At 40.7% G+C, this 16,281-nt stretch overlaps 1 protein-coding gene and 1 long non-coding RNA gene across 3 annotated transcripts in view; both read left to right on the forward strand.

Moving 5' to 3' along the window:
• The window catches only part of frg1 (FSHD region gene 1), a 436,830-nt gene that overhangs the window by 69,290 nt on the left and 351,259 nt on the right, over nt 1–16,281 (forward strand). The window lies entirely within an intron of this gene.
• The window catches only part of LOC133476730 (uncharacterized), a 46,952-nt gene continuing 42,547 nt past the window's right edge, over nt 11,877–16,281 (forward strand). The window contains exon 1 of one of the 2 annotated variants that reach the window (XR_009788131.1): nt 11,877–12,132. This is a non-coding gene — a long non-coding RNA (uncharacterized LOC133476730). Of the gene's footprint in view, nt 12,133–15,009; nt 15,887–16,281 lie in introns of those variants that run through there. The other variant, XR_009788132.1, reaches the window with a different exon arrangement.

Genomic DNA, 16,281 nt, shown 5'->3' on the forward strand with positions numbered 1-16,281 from the left:
TAGATGTAGTACAAGTACGAGAAGTAGAAACATGAGATGACGTAGAAGTCAAATATGTCATTTTCAACCGGCAGCAACACATGGATGAATTCACTTCATGTTGACTTTTTCTTGGAGAAAAGACCAACGCACACAGGAAGTTATGGGAAGTCACACTTGAAATCGGTAACACACACACACACACACGCGCGCCTTCAAAAAAATGGCCTGTGCGGCTTAGAAGGATGGACACGTTTGACCCAGGAACTGACTCGATCTATTATTTCATCAGGCTGATGATGATTGTCAGTATCGCTTCTCATGAAATGATCATCTGTTTTAGTGAACGCTTACTACACACACACACGCGCGCACGCACGCACGCAAAGGCTACTATGCCCTTGAGGGTTACTCATGAAATAATGAAAATCCATTCCTCATCATCTCCATCATCGCTCGCATCGATATGGACTTGGATTGATTGCTGGTCTTCTAGCGTCTGAACCTGCAGTGATGAGGATGAAGAGGAAGATGATGATAAAGAAGAAGATAAGGAGTAGTATGAGGAGGGAGGTGATGAAGAAGAGCGATGAGAAAGAACGATAATGATAAAAAGGATGAGGAAGATGAAGAGGAGGATGAGGAAGGTAGAGATGAAGATCAGGATGAAACAGATGAAGAGGATGAGTATAATAAAGAGGGAGGTCAAGATGAGGATGATGATAATGAAGATGAGGATGAATTTGAAGAAGAGAATTTGGAGGAGGAGGAGGGTGAAGCTGGAGAGGGAGAGAAAGGAGGCTGAAAAAGAGGAAGATGATGGTGATGATGAAGAAGAGAATGAGGAAAAAGGACGATGACACGGCTGAGGATGATAAAGAGGAAGGTGAAGATGAGGAAGATAACGGAGGATGAAGGTGAAGACGAAGATGAGGTTGAAGTGCAAGATGAGGATACAGATGAGGATGAAGAGGAGAATGAGAAAAATGAAGATGATAAAGAGGAAAATGATGAACATAACATTACTGCACCGTGTAGTTTACCCTAATGGCCACAGGGAGGGAGCAATGCATCTTAAACCCTGGATGGTTGTTCTCGCTAGAAGATAAGATAAGATAAGAGATAGATAGACAGACAGTGGGCCTAAGTCTCGTGAGATTTGCTGAAGTTCCATTTGCTGATGCTCTATTGTTATAATCACACTTTTCCTCTTTGCCATCACTGGCGAACTTCTTTGTCACCATCCTCGCCCTCCCCAAAACAGAAAATAGGAAAAGGAAAATGTCCTGCGTGATGATGGCTCAACTCTGAATTTGTCACATTTGCATGTTTTGCCCATTCCCTTGCTCTTAGTATATGATCACATCTTTCCTCTTTGCCGTCACTTATGTGGAGTCATCCACCTCCACACACACAAAAAAAATGTTTTTGTCACAAGCGCTGCCTCAGGACATGGAAAGAAAGGTTTAGGTTGGACGTCATCATATTTATATCTACACATCTGAAATGTCTCTTACACACACACACGCGAGGCGTTGATGAGGATAGGAAGTGACATGTGCGCCTCGACCTGACTGAGCAGCACGGCGGCGCTTCATGACACACTGCAATCTCCCTGGGTTGCTTTTAGTCACTCACACACTCTGTCGTGGTCTCTCTGTCTCTCTCACACACACACACACACACACACACTCGCCCACTCGTCTTCAACTCGCCGTGTTGCTTTTTGCTGGCTTCTCGAACGGGACAGGGCATTGTACTCCTCCATTACAAAGACATTCAAGCAGCGACACAAAGATTCCATGAGGAGGCATCACTCTCCACTAACTCAAAAGGTGTAAACAAGGAGTGCGCCAAATAGGGTGTTAAGGGCGAGCGGTGTAAAAAAGTTAGGCAAAGGTTGTTCTCCGCCATAATAATCAGGCACGTGTACACATAGACCCCAAGCGGTGCTCAAGCACCTGCCCTTTGGCCCTGGATGAAAACAAGTGGCAATTTTGCTGCAGCCCATTTATTTTCTGAATTCAAATCTGTTAAAAAAAAACTGTCATCTATTCCACTCAAAGTGTTGTGATATTTGAGGGGAATTTTTGGGGAGAATTGTACATATTCCCACTTTCATTGATCTGGGGTTGGTTAATCAGAGGCACTTTAAAATGTAGCAGGTGTGCGCCGACCCCCATTTAACATGAGTTGGAATGCGATTGCTTCATTCTGAACACATTCCCGAGAGGGTGTGTGCATTATCTCAGTCGTTGATTTTGATTTTCATTTCAGTTGTACAGGTTACAGTTTTTGTACGAATAGTGGGAATAGATTTTTGGGAATGAGTATCTTGGCCTCCTTTTTGTATATCCCCAAAACCCGCCGTTTGAACAGGGTCGTGCAGACTTGTTATATCCACTGTCGCTTCCCTCACCTCCTTTGTTAAAAGTTGCATTATTGACTATGTTGATTGTGTCAAAGAGAAATGAATACACACTACCATTTTGTTCTTCGTTGTATGTATAATTTTGGGAAAGGCAGGAAATAACATCAAATCAATGTAACTGTACATGAAGCAGTTTGTTATTTTGCACAAACTTAATTTGGGCTTTTGATTTTTATGCACCATCTTAAAAAGTGTGAGAAGGGTTGCTATACAACAAGGATTCCCAAACTATGGTGTGTACCCTCCATTTGGGGAGATTGAAGGGGTGGTTCCCAACCTTTTTAAGCCGTGCACGACAGCTGGCGTACCCCCCAAATTCTGAATTGAAACCAATCATCTTTACCGTAAAGCTACATCGAACAGCCTTACCCAAATGGTTTAAGTACAGATTGGGCCTTATTTCAACATATCGGGTACTCGTGAAGGCTGCCAATAAAAAAAAAAAAAGAAAAAAAGCCACCAATACTTAAGGGGAAATTTTTTTTAAATACAATTCTGTGATCCAGTACGTCCTCCTTGCCAATAGTTGGCGCTACACTGCGGCCATTTGACACATTGGTGAATCATGTGCGTCGGAAAGCAAGAAATGTCTTTGTTCACAGTTATCCGTCATTGTGTTAATTGAAATTTTGTGTACTCAAAAGTACTCGTGGTAAATCAAGAATGAATACGCGTACTGGCATTGTTCTGGAAAAAGCTGCATCGAACATCTCGAGTTTGAAGTCACGCGGCCATTGAAAACACCCCAACACAGTTGCCCCATTCTGATCCCTGGAGCAGATGCATTTCCATTATTTCCTATGGAGGAAAAAAATCTGTTCGTTGGTGTGAAAGGACAGGAAGTGATTCTTATTCCGTGTACGGAAACACTGACTGACAATGAATCCCAACCTGCCGTAGCCTTGCTGAAGCTTTGACTTTGGACCTTACTAATGATGATCTTCGCTTTGCCTTTCTAAACGCCTCCCATCTGCCCCTTTGCCCTGGAAATGCTAATCGCGCACCACCTACCATTCCGTATGCAGCGCTGTGCCTCGACGTGACTTTCCTCAGCCTCATTCTTTGCTCTCGGCAGGGGCGCCCCATCGGGAAAGGATGGGCGCTCATGATAAGGTAAGGGCATGCGATATTGTACACACCGCCAGGTCGCTCATCATTTTCACACCGCTCTATACTGTAGAAGTCCAAGTCAACTTTGTCTGACTCAACACTGACTGAGCAGGCTGCCCTCAACTTTGTAAGTCAGGAACCAAGCGTGTTAGCACAACGAGGGCCGCCCGTGAAAGAAATACAAAGCAACCATGTTTACCATATAGCTATTTTGATTGGAAGTCATGGAACTGTTTTTCACCAATTTTTGAGAGAGTCTGCAAACCCCTGTTCCTTAAAAAAATCCTTAAAAATACTGTTTCGTGAATAGTAATTTAATAATTTTTAAGCATATCCTCAACTTTTTAAGCCACGCACAACCTTCAGCACCCCGATAGTTAGCAAATTGGCCTCAGCAACGCAACGCCCATCGGTAAAATGTTATTAAATCAAATTTCAAGTACAATGGTCAAACGGGGTGCGAGGTTTGGGAAATCTGCTATACAATGTAAAAAAAATAATAATCAACGTACCCCCTTCGACACCCGCACCTCCTCCAACACTCCAATGAAGATGGCATATAAACAATGTATAGTGAGATCAAAAAACTGACTTTCCTCAAATATTAGTACCCCATCATCAGTAACTAAACAATATCTAACCAAAGCCGCTTTAGCAAGCGATGATTTTGCATCCTAAATCAGAAAATCGGCTGATAAATGACACCCATCGAAATTGCATTCAAAAAACTAAATCTTGAATAATTGGGGATAAACCACCAATAGGCGTTTTTGGGGGTTGGTTCATCCCTAAATATGAAACAAGCAATTTAAAAAAAAAAAAAAAAACTGACAAAAACATTTGGAAACAAATTGAAAAGAAATGCGCAAACGGGTAACTGTGTGGGTGCCGAACAGCGAGAATGCGGGGACCCACTGCAGGCGGGGTTGGCAGGTTTTGGGCACGACGCAGCCATGTTGCCACTCAGCAATTTTTCCGGAGATGATGAGTTGGCGTCTAGCAACCATGAAGTGGGCAGGTACTTGAATCACGAAGCAACCTTTTTATGTCACAAACACACGGAAATCTGATCCGGTTGTTTTGCAAGCCTTATGCCGCTTTCAAATGAAAAACTCTATACAGTAGATGTCAAGCTTAAACCAGGTCGCAGACTCACTCAGACGTATGTTATGCATCAAACAGGTGGAACAAATCATGGATTCTGATGGAAGGGGACCTTTAATCTGACCATGAACTGCATCACAGTTCAATGGTTGAGTAACATTACACGTAAAAGATACGTTAAGAGGACTTGTTGTAACTTACCTTCCGATGAACATCGGCGCGGTGAGTGTGCATTTTGAATGTTTGACAGACAACCAAATACTCCGAATAAACTTTTTCAAATGTGTGGACTGAAAAAAAAAAAAAGACACTTTTTCCAGCGTTGATATTTGAAGGAGGCGTTTTATTAGTCGCAAGTAGATAACGCACCCAACCGCTAATGAATTATTGCACTCACAAATATCTTAATCAGAGCTGGAGACGATTAAAAACAAAACAAAAACTTTGATTGAATGAACCCTTCCACATCGCTTATGGCATCCACCAGCCCTGAAACTAAATACTGCATTACAGAGAAGCTCGGTCATAGTCAATAATGCATTCATTCGCATACTATTAGAGATGTGCATATTAAATCATCCTGGCCATATCATATCCGTCATGACAAATGAATGCAGTGAGCGTCTGTCAATGAATATTCAAACGTGGACGCGGGCCAAGTCAAAGTGAAAGCTGCGGGCCTGGAAAAGACACCTTGCTGGTCAAATGCCGCATGAAATCACTTTCAAGGTTACCCCCCCCCCCCCTCACATTAATCACATTTAGTGATGCTGTTAATTGTTTGTCACTTATTTTGTTATTGAAACTCGATATTGTAAAGATGTGTGATATAGATGGGGGGGGGGGGGGGGGGAATAAAAACAAAACCTAAAAACTCAGCCAATATTTGAGCAACTGTATATTACAGGCACAGCAATCAACATTTGGACTCCAGCTCGTTTGTTGCTCGGCAGAATTTGTGGGGCAAAATCGTTTATGCCCCCAAGCCAATGCAGACACATTTTGTATAAATGAATGACACTTATTCAACAAAAAATGGCATTACAACATTTAAAAACTCATAACTTTCACTAGATTGCAGGTGCAATGTTTGTCAGGCTCCTGCTTATTTGTTGCTAGGCAGAATTTGAACCAAAAAAAAAGAACTTGTGAGTTATGTTGTTTATGAATAATCAGGCAGTCCTTTGAAGTTTAATGATGTATAAAAGTAATAATATAAATATATACATATTTATGACATCATTTGGCAGAGTTGTGCAACTACTATTATTACTCTTTTTATGATTACAAAAAAAAAAAAATAATAGTATAATAATAAAACAAAATGAACTAAAATGCGAAAATAATAATCGCGTTCAATTTGCTGAGAGGCAAATGGAGCTCATTGCGCTACATTCGTGTTGATGTTTTGTGTACCTGCCGCGAACATATTGCATGTGTTTTCCGATGAGATGATTTGTGTCGTTCCGCGTTCACCGTTTCTGATTGCTCCATTGGAACCACAACACTGTTGGCTTTTGTTATTCGTCAGACACAGTAAGCTGTTTTGATCATTACAATGTAATGTTCTGACTTTATTCTTGTAACATGACCGCTTAAAATAAATTAAACGTTTTGTCATTTCACTTGTTTTTTCTTATAACATTACAATTGTGGTCTTAAAAGTAACATTTTGGGGGGTTAGGGTTAGGGTCACAACAAAACAAAAACAAAAAGATTGTGATGGTCGGTTTTTTTCCTCGTAACCTGACAAGTAAAAAAGTTACTATTTTAAAATCCTAATGTTAACTTGTTTTCTTGTTAAAAATGTTTTTGAAGTTTTCTTCAACATTTTTTTCCTCTCAATTTTTCCAATAATCTTTTCATCATATTCTATTTTTTTTTTGTAATCATATATGACTTTTTCTCACAACTTTCCATTTTGAATCACCGCAGCTTAAAATTCAATTGTATTTTTTTCTCAAAAAATTGCACAATTATTTATTACCCCCAAAATCTTTTGGGGACTTTGACTAATAATTTGCCAGCTTTTTACTCGTGTCATTAGAAAATGTGTACATTTTTAAACCTAAAGGTCTTTGTCCGCATAAATGTATGATTTTTTTTTTTTTACAACTTTGTTTTTCCTATTCAAAAATACTCCTGATTGTAATTTTCCAACTTTTCCTGCAACATCATAACTTAAAAAACAACAACTTTGTTCTTGTAATATTCTTATATGACTTTTTAACCTTCTTTCTCAGAATATTGCTTTTTTCCTCCCAAACGTTTCGTCTCATGAGGTTCTACATCTTTTCTTCTAACATTGCAATTTATCTTTAAAAAAACAACGCTTTTCTATGAATTTTCCATCTTCTTTTATTAATATAAATCTTTTTTAAACGAAATGAAAAAAAACAATTGTGATGTTGTGATTGTTTTTCCTGACAAAATGACAATTAAAAAGAAAATGCCTTGTAACTTTCCAACTTATTTTCCTGTCATTACTCCATTTTTGGATGAAAAAATCTAGAACTATTTCCCGTATTTTTGTGTCCCTTTTCTCATAATTGTAGAACTTTTATATAGAAATAATTGTTTTTCATCAAAACATTAAAAAATACCATTTATAAACCAGATTTCTTTTCTTCTCTTAATTAAATAACTTTTGTTTTTTTTAATGTTTTTCTTTTTTCTCAAAACAAAAAAAAAAAAAAAGACTTCTTTCTGAACACTAAAATCCCACGTTTTTCCCCGATTCATCGCAAATCTTGCATTTTTGCTTGTAACGTTCCAACTTGAAACAACAGCGGTTAACTTCTCTCCACACAAACAACATGGCAGCCGCCCTAGTGCAACCGATGTTTGAAGCCATCTGCTCTCCTTCCACCAAGCATTTTCCAAGCGGTTTTTAATCAGATGGTTCCCACGTGCATGAATGTAAGCAAAGCATGTTTTTCAATTTGGAGTAACCCAGGCTGAATGGAGGAGCTTCCTTTCAGAACTTGACATCAGCTGCATCGTCGTCACCTTTTTTTGATCATTTTGCGGCGGAGCTCATCTTTTTCGACATGGATATTCATTAGCAGCAGCAATCATCAGCTACACACGCGCGCGCACACACGCACACAAGTGGGTCAGAATTTGAATATCGTTGGCCCAGCGAACATTAGCGATGCAACCCCAACAACAGTTGACGGTCGTGGTGGGATTTTAACAAAAAGAAATAAATAAGGAGTCTGTTCTTTTTTTAATTTATTATTATTATTTTTTTTAAAAAGGCTTAATGAGGGCCAGAAAAAGAGTCCTAAGGAGGGGGGGGGAATCCTGCTTGAATGTGAATGATGTGCCAAATGATGAAATGATGGCGAAATATTGTAAATAACGCTGCAGGAAATAACAACACGGGCGTGGGATTGAGTTGTCAGAAAGCTTCTGCTGTGATAACGTTTCATCTAAATGGGAAGGAAAAACCAATAGACTTGTACGGTGCTGCCTTGAGATACAAGTTAATTTCGTGCTGGGACCGCGCTCATAACTCAAAACACTCGAAATCATCTTTTCCCATTGAAATAGGTGGAAACGCCAACAATTTTTGTGTTTTTATGAAGGAAAACAGCACTCTATAACATTGTATTTTATGTATTGTATTCATGCCGCAATCCAATTAATTGTGCTGCTCGTTCTGGTGTGCCCACCTTGGCCACCGAGAGGCAGTATAATATCAGTCATGCAGACAAACGAAGAAGAGCAGTACTACTTCTTCTACTACTCCTGTAAGATTCTGCAATACAAGTCATTTTAGGCTACAGAATATATGTGGGCATAGTTTATATTATGTGTGTACATGTGTTGCACCACAGTTTGTGTTCAAATATCCATTGCTTCAAAAAATGTTAACTGTCAATGCTAACCATTAGCATGTTAATGTCTGTTTGCATTTTTTGTTAGCATTAAGGTCAACAGACTGTTTGAAGACAAAGCTATGCTGTTGGTTCCAAGACAAACGGTAATTCTCTTTGTTTGATGTTTACTTCAACAGGAAGTGGCATTCAATAGCTTGAAGCCTTTTTGGGGGGAGAATTGTTTACCATCTGCCAAATTGCTATTTATTGTGAAGTGAGTTGAATTCACTAAAAGCACCAAAGCAAAATAAATAAATAAATGACGGCTCGTGTCTTGAAAAACTCGTAAGTCGGGTCACACGTATCTCAAGGCACCACCGTTTGACATTTTTCGTCATGATGTTCTGAATTTTTTCTTTTAACACAGCAACCGTTTTCTCATAATAATAATTTTTTTTCCCGAGTAACTCGCAAAAAAAGACAAGAAAAATGTTGGGTAGAATGCTAATAAAAAGGTACCAACTGCACGCCACTTTGAACAATGTCCCCTTGTCCATCTGCACCCAGAGAGCCTTTGTGTTTTGTTTTCATAGACAAATGAAAAGTACACGACAATTTTTAATAACAATAATTTGATAGTTCAAGCCTTCATCTGGCATCTTCGATCCTCATTCTTGAGCTAAAAGTGTCAACGCACCAAAGATAACATCAGCCAGGATTTGAGCTTTGATTGTCGCTTTTGGGAACAACAACAAAACAAGCTTTTTTGACATTGTTCCCCTTTTTTCCTCCAACAAGGTTAAAGCCAAAGAAGAACAAGAAAGCGGTCACGGCAGGCTAAGCTCTCAATGTGGCGTTGGCATAAGAAAAAAATAGGACACCGTTGTTAGTTTTTGTTGTTGTTATTGCAGAGGAAAAGAGCACAAAAGACGACCGCACAAAATGAGCTTGGACACTTTGTGTGTCCTTGGACAAATGCTTTTCTATTCCCAAATTTATGCGCCTTCATCCAGACAGATCAGTCAGCTTGAAGATGACGAAACTTTCTCCTTGCTTTATGTAAATATCAAAAGGCACATCTTCATTGAAAAGAATGGATGTGCTTCGGTCAACATTGAAGACAATTTTCTTCAACAAACCTCAAGTGTGATTTTTGTCAACGTCAAAGACGCTTTGGAGTCTGGCTATAATGTACAAGCCCAATTCCAATGAAGTCGGGACGTTGTGTTAAACAAAAACAGAATACAATGATTTGCAAATCATGTTCAACCTAGATTTAATCAAATACACTCCAAAGACAAGATATTTCATGTTCAAACTGATCCAATTATCATTAACTTAGAATTTGATGGCTGCAACACATTCCAAAAAAGCTGAGAAAGTTGAGGCATGCTCATCCAACACCCGTTCGGAACATCCCGCAGGTGAACGGGCTCACCGGGAACAGGTGGGTGCCGTGATTGCTTCCCTGAATTGCTCACTCATTCACAAGCAAAGATGGGGCGAGGTTCACCTCTTTGTGAACAAGTGCGTGAGAAAATAGTCCAACATTTTAAGGACCATGTCCCTCAACGTACAATTGCAAGGAATTTAGGGATTTCATCGGTCCATAATATCATCAAAAGGTTCCGAGAATCTGGAGAAATCACTGCATGGAAGCGGCGAGGCCCAAAACCAACATTGAATGCCCGTGACCTTCGACCCCTCAGGCGGCACTGTATCAAAAACTGACATCAATGTGTAAAGGATATCACCACATGGGCTCAGGAACACTGTCAGTAAATACAGTTCGGCACTACATCCGGAAGTGCAACTTGAAACTCTACTATGCATAGCAAAAGCCATTCATTTATCAACAACACCCAGAAACGCCGCCGGCTTCGCTGGGCCCGAGCTCATCTAAGATGGACTGATGAAAAGTGGAAAAGTGTTATGTGATCCGTCAAGTCCACATTTCAAATTGTTTTGGAAAATTGTGGACGTCGTGTCCTCCGGCCCAAAAAATAAAAGAACCATCCGGCCTGTTATGGACGCAAAGTTCAAAAGCCAGCATCTGTGATGGTATGGGGCTGTGTTAGTGCCAATGGCATGGGTCACTTACACATCTGTGAAGGCACCATTAATGCTGAAATGTACATACAGGTTTTGGAGAAACATATGCTGCCATCCAAGCAACGTCTTTTTCACGAACGGGTCCCTGCTAATTTCAGCAAGACAATGCCAAACCACATTCTGCACGTGTTACAACAGCGTGGCTTCGTAGTAAAAGAGTGCGGGTACTAGACTGGCCTGCATGTCTCCCATTGAAAATGTGTGGCGCATTATGAAGCGTCAAATACGACAACGGAGACCCCGGACTGTTGAACGGCTGAAGCTGTACGTCACGCAAGAATGGGAAAGAATTCCACCTACAAAGCTTCAACAATTAGTGTCCGCAGTTCCCAAACGTTTATTGAATGTTGTTCAAAGAAAAAGTGATGTAACACAGTGGTAAACATGAGCCTATCCCAGCCATAAAATTCTAAGTTAATGATTATTTGCTAAAAACAATACTATATCAGTTTGAACATTAAATATGTTGTCTTTGTAGTGTATTCAATTAAATATAGGTTGAACATGAGTTGCAAAGTTTGCATGTTCTCCCCGTGCTTGCGTGGCTTTTCTCCGGGCACTCCGGTTTCCTCCCACATCCCAAAAACATGCATGCTAGGTTCATTGACGACTCTAAATTGGCCGTAGGTGCGAATGGTTGTTTGTTTGTATGTGCCCTGCGATTGGCTGGCAACCAGTTCAGGGTGTGCCCCGCCTCCTGCCCGATGATGGCTGGGATAGGCTCCGGCACGCCCGCGACCCTAGTGAGGAGAAGCGGCTCAGAAAATGGATGGATGGATGATTTGCAAATGATTATATTCTGTTTGTATTTATGTTTAACACAACATCCCAACTTCATTGGAATTGGGGTTGCAAAACAAATTGACAATTTAGACTGGAGTCTTCAATGAAACCAACATAGACTTTTCTGAAATGATCAAAGACACTTCAGTTAGCCATACAAAGGAGTTTTGGCAAACGTCGAAGACCATCGAGTCTTCAAGGAAGCTAACGTACGTGTTTCTGTAAACTTTGTAAATATCAATAATGAAGTTTTTGGCAAATCCAACTTGTGATTTTGTTAACTTGTTGCAATTACCATATTACGAGTTCTGTAGACATCAAAGACGTGTATTCAACTGACCTCGTATATTTTTGTAAAAGCCGACAAGTTGGCGTATTCAGTGAGCGTAATGTATTGGTTTTGCTGAACTATTGCATCCCGCTGTTACCCCACGCAGTGCAGCACGCTCAAAAGGACACACGTGTCAAACGTGTCAAACGTGTCAAACGTGTCAAACGTCTTCGTCGGTAGCGCTTCATTCAACATCATTGCTTCGAGCTGGTGTAATTTCAGCGTCGGACGGCCTCGTGAGTGCGGACGCAGGTGTTTGGCGGTCTCCCGGGGGTTGGATTTTCGGAGGCGGGCGGGGGGAACAACATGACGGATCACCCATTCCTTCCCGCGTGTCGGCTTTAGCTTTGGAGCAGCCAGTGGCAGCCGATGAGATGAGTTGCCGGCCGCTCCGCTCTTCCCGATGGCTTTCTCCGTTCACGCGGAGCTTTGCTTATATATTTTTGTAAACACCAAAGGTAAGCGTTTTGGCAAATATTGAAGTCACTGCAGTCGTCAGTGCACCTAACGTGTGCTTTTGAGAAATATCAAAGAGGCTTTTTGTACACAACAACAATATAGAGCCTAATATGTGCTTTTCGTCAACTCAAAGACGCTTCTTTATTAAATCTACCGTAAGTTTTTGTTGACATCAAAGACACACATCAATGGACCAAATGCATGTTTTGGAAACATCAAAAGGCATCAATGAACCCGACGCTCCTGTCAGCAATTAGCCTAACACGTGTTTTGGGGAAATAACTTGAAGAATTGTCATCAATGTTTGTCCAAATGTAGGTTAAGTTTATGAAAAGATCTGAATGTTCTTTTCCAAATGGCCTTTGATTCCCCCCAAAATGTACGTTAGCTTTGTTAATTAAATACTATAAAAGGTACTCGGCGTTCATATATACGCTGCTGCTCATGACCTTCAACACTAATTAATGTTGACATATACGACAATCAACTCTAGTATAAGCGTGCGCGACCTCTCATCATAAAGAGGTTGGCCGAATGCACGTTGCTGGTAAAGTCTTCTGCTCCATTTAACACTTGCCATAGTTCACGGCCGTGTTAGCAATCCCCCAGGCCAGCGTGGCATTTATACGGCGACTAATTACGCACTCGTTAGCGCGCCGAGGGAAGCCGGCGGAACCGGGGACAGCGTAGCGCGACCCTTATTTAATTCCTTACCTTATTCCCCGTTTCCCTCCGTCGTTTTCCGGGGGTGATACGTTAATTACGAGCTAATGTGCTATACCTTGAGAGACATAAATGCCCGTAAGTGCACGATGCCGAAGAAAATGGATTGGCATTCTTAAAACCTATGGTTGTACAGGCAACGTCTTCGTTTTAACACGATTACAAAGACGGAAATACCAATGTTTTGGAAACATCAGCGGCACATCGGTTTTTCATGAAGCTAACGTGTGTAAACGATAAGATTTTCGTCGTCAGCGATGCTAACGTGAGTTTCCCATTTAACAAAAAGGCACTTGTTCACTTTTTCAACATTAAAAACTCAGGAGTCATCGATAAACCCAACATACAACATCAGACATCTATTAACCGAGCGTATATGTTTTCGTAACCATTAAGTCAATTGAGTCTTTAATAAACCTAACCTACATATTTAAGTAAAGGTCCGATCCACTTTGGAATCTTTAACGAAGCTAACGTGCGCTTTTTGTAAACAAAGGCGCTTCTCCAATCAACCCAACTAACTACGTTTTGGTAAAGGTCTAAGTTGGTTCGGTGTCTTCACTGACAAGACAATTCACAGACTTCAAGGATCCTAATTTGACCTTTTTGTTGGCGTTGTTTTTTTGTGCAAATATTCAAAACACTTCCTCAATGACCCGAACATGCACTTTTTATGAACACGAAAGAGACTTTTTCAGTTAACCCAAACTGTACCGAATACCAGATACCATTTCATATTTTCAACGAATCTAAACAAAATGATTTTTTTTTTTTTGCAGACATCAAAGACTCCTCCTTAATGAAATTCACTTCCATATTTGTCAACATCAACAGTTTCGAGTGCAAAAAACGTGCATTTTTGTAAACATCTAAGATGCTTTTTCACGTTCCCTTTTTTGCACTCATGAAAGACACTCAAACGAACCAAAGGTGGGCTTTTTGTAGCCAGCAATGAAGCTTCTTCAATGAATCGAACACACGTTTTGGGTAGACGTCAACGATGATTTTGCGTCTTCGACGAACCTAACGTACCGTTTGAAATAAACATCGACGAAAAGTTAGTCTTTAACAAACCTCCCGTCAACAAAGACAATTTTGAGTCTTGAAATTCAAATTCAATGTAGCCTTTCGTGATATCCAAGTACTTGTTTTTGTAAACGTCACAGACAATTTGGAGTCTTCAACAAAGTGAGAATGCCTCATTTTGCCATTTCGCTTCTTTCCTTCTGTCGTCCGTAGCCTTTCGTGATGTCGAAGTACTTGTTTTTGGAAACATCAAAGTCTGTGGTGAAGCAAACAACTGCATTTTCCTCAGTCATATCAATCAAACATTTCTGGAAGTAAATATTGCTTTCGGTTCATGTTGAAATCCATCAGGCGGCGTCACAAACGTCATGAACGCTAACGAGGCCGACGATAAGCGTCGCTCGCATTTCCATCCCAAAGCCGATTTTTACCCCCTTCCTCATTCTCACTTCCCTACGACCTTACGAGCGTCGCCTCCTTCACTCGCTCCCCCTCGGCCGCTCATCACCGTAATTGCGAGTCACGGACGCTGTCGGCTTTCGCCATCCAATCTGACCGTCTGAGCTGGACGAAGGCTCCTAAGGGCCTTTCCGCAAAGGGACAAATGTTGTGTGAAAGGCTTTTCCATGAGTGCTAAATTGGTCGAGATGCCTTCCCTCCTCCAGGTGTCCCTGGCCCACTTTTCCGAACAAAGTCGAGAAATGGGCCTCGGGACTATTATCCTTGCCGCGGTTGTTTTGTTTGCTCCTCGTTTGTTGGCCTCGCTTGTTTGAGAAATGACTTCTCCGGCTAAACAAGAGCCCTCGTGACTCATTGTGAAATGCCCTTGTTAAAAAAGAAAAGAAAAAATAAATCAATGACAAAGGCTCTGTTGAAAAGAAACCTGGAAAGAAAGTGGATTTTCTGTTCAATTGACCAATGCGAAGGGATGTTGAGTCATTAGGGACATCACCATGACCTAATGCGATCCAAACCAAGAGCTAGCCGTCCGTCCATCTATCTGTATCTATATATCTATCTATCTATCTATCTATCTATATAGCTATATATCTATCTCTATATAGCTATATTCACTGTAGCTGAATAAGGTAACCAAAATATTAGGAACAGCTCTCTTTATACTGCCACAAAAATAGAAAAAGTATCCAAAGTGATTATATTATAGATTTATTATATTACAAAGACGGAAGATTTCATTTTCTTCATGTGGAAAGGAGCTGAACAAGCCGTGGCTAAAGTTAGCCGCGCTATGTGAGAGAAATTCAATGTCAAATTAGCAAGATGACAAAAAAAAAAATTGGCTGGGTGGGAAAAAAAAGGTGTTGGAAGAATTGAGCGCACATGCCGCATGGGACCAAGAAGCTCAATTCCAACTTCCCGTGTGCAATATTGGACCGGAACGTTTGGCGAGGGCACGGCATGAAAACGATGGCTGATTTTCCAAAGGCTTGTGGAGTTAAAAGTCCATATTGTTTGGATTTACAGCAGATGGTAAAAAAAGAAGAAGCGTTGATAGCATCGGGAAGTAGGTCACCAAATCCTCAGGAGGATGACAGGAAAAAGAGGGAGAAAAAGAGAAGCAGGTGGAAACGATCGGATGGGAGGATATCCGTCACATGTGATGGATGAGAAGGCGAACAGGCGCAAAAAGGTTTGAGATTTTTCTCGCATTCCGGTTGGGTTGTTTGTCAGCAATGACTCAGATTAACAAGTCGAGGAACAAATAAGAAGAGACAAATTGGATCCCGCTTCTCCTCACCCCCACCCCAGGAACTTGAAAGTGGAGGAATCCTGTTCCACAGAAGGATGGCAAATGAGATTTTTTTTTTTCAAGAGCAAAATTCTACGTCAGCCTTAGCGTCGGCTTCCGGGGGAAAGAGTGACATCATGAAAAAGCCATGTACTTTCCACCCGGCTGAGAGATTCAAATCTGAATGAAAGTCCTACTATGCATAGTTGGAGACAAAAACGTGGGATCTTCATCTTAACTGGCAATGCCAAAAGGTAAAGAAAAAGCAAACAAGGTTCCGTCCTTTATACGCCTCTTGGAATCTGTTTTGAAAGTACTTTTCCTAGGATTTCTGTGAAAACTGGTGTCAGAAGTGAGACCGTGCCATATATATATATATATAGTAAGCAAATATTTTTCCCAACACTGATTCAATCTGTGTAGTTAGTCATGTGAAAAATTGTGTCAGAAGCGGGAAACTTCTCATCAGGGAGGCCGTCTGTGGCATGGGTGAGGTCGTTTTTACAAGATAAACATTCTCAGAAAGGTATTAACAACATGTTTATCAAAAATATATACATCTATATCAGAAATGGGATCCATACCTGAGGGGCCATCACCAAAACAGTCAAATTAAAAGAAAGTGGTTTTTTTCCAACCTATAGACACA

This window comes from Phyllopteryx taeniolatus, chromosome 4 (genome assembly GCF_024500385.1).
Source record: "Phyllopteryx taeniolatus isolate TA_2022b chromosome 4, UOR_Ptae_1.2, whole genome shotgun sequence".
Taxonomy (NCBI): Eukaryota; Metazoa; Chordata; class Actinopteri; order Syngnathiformes; family Syngnathidae; genus Phyllopteryx; species Phyllopteryx taeniolatus.